The sequence below is a fragment of the Corvus brachyrhynchos genome, unplaced genomic scaffold, assembly GCF_000691975.1.
Source record: "Corvus brachyrhynchos isolate BGI_N302 unplaced genomic scaffold, ASM69197v1 scaffold211, whole genome shotgun sequence".
Taxonomy (NCBI): Eukaryota; Metazoa; Chordata; class Aves; order Passeriformes; family Corvidae; genus Corvus; species Corvus brachyrhynchos.
In genome coordinates this window covers 477,030-477,529 of record NW_008236211.1, presented here as the reverse complement: position 1 = coordinate 477,529, position 500 = coordinate 477,030, and the positions used below count along the sequence as shown (strand labels likewise).

At 60.4% G+C, this 500-nt stretch overlaps 1 protein-coding gene across 1 annotated transcript in view; it reads right to left on the bottom strand.

Moving 5' to 3' along the window:
• The window catches only part of DTNB (dystrobrevin beta), a 121,634-nt gene that overhangs the window by 513 nt on the left and 120,621 nt on the right, over window positions 1-500 (bottom strand). The gene's annotated exons all lie outside the window — the stretch shown is intronic.

The following is a 500-nucleotide window of genomic DNA, read 5'->3' as shown; positions in this document are numbered from 1 at the left end:
AGAGCAGCTCTGCACCAGAGGTGACAGTGCCGTCCCCAACACGGCCTCTGGTGCCCCCCTCACTGGTGAGGGACAGCACCAGGGGGCTGCCTACAGCCTTGAATCCCGCTGCAAATCCCAAACAAATTCAGGATCGTGGAGGGTTCAGAGGAATCTTGTGCAGTGTTCACTTGGCAAAGCTCCCAAGGAGCTCCTGCCCCAGCAAAGCCTCTGGGGCTCAGCTGGGCTGGGCACTGGTGATGGGCAGGGCAAGGAGAGGGAGGGACAGGAGAGGACTGACATGGGATTATTGGCTCTGCGTTCCCAAAAAAACGAGCTCTGGTTTGTACCCTGTGTGTGGTGCCCACGGGCCCTGGCTGGGCTTTAGGGGCCTTGCAAGAGAATCCCAGAATCCCAGAGTGGTTTGGGTGGGAAGGGACCTCAAAGCCCATCCAGTGCCACCCCTGCCATGGGCAGGGACACCTCCCACTGTCCCAGGCTGCTCCCAGCCCCAATGTCCA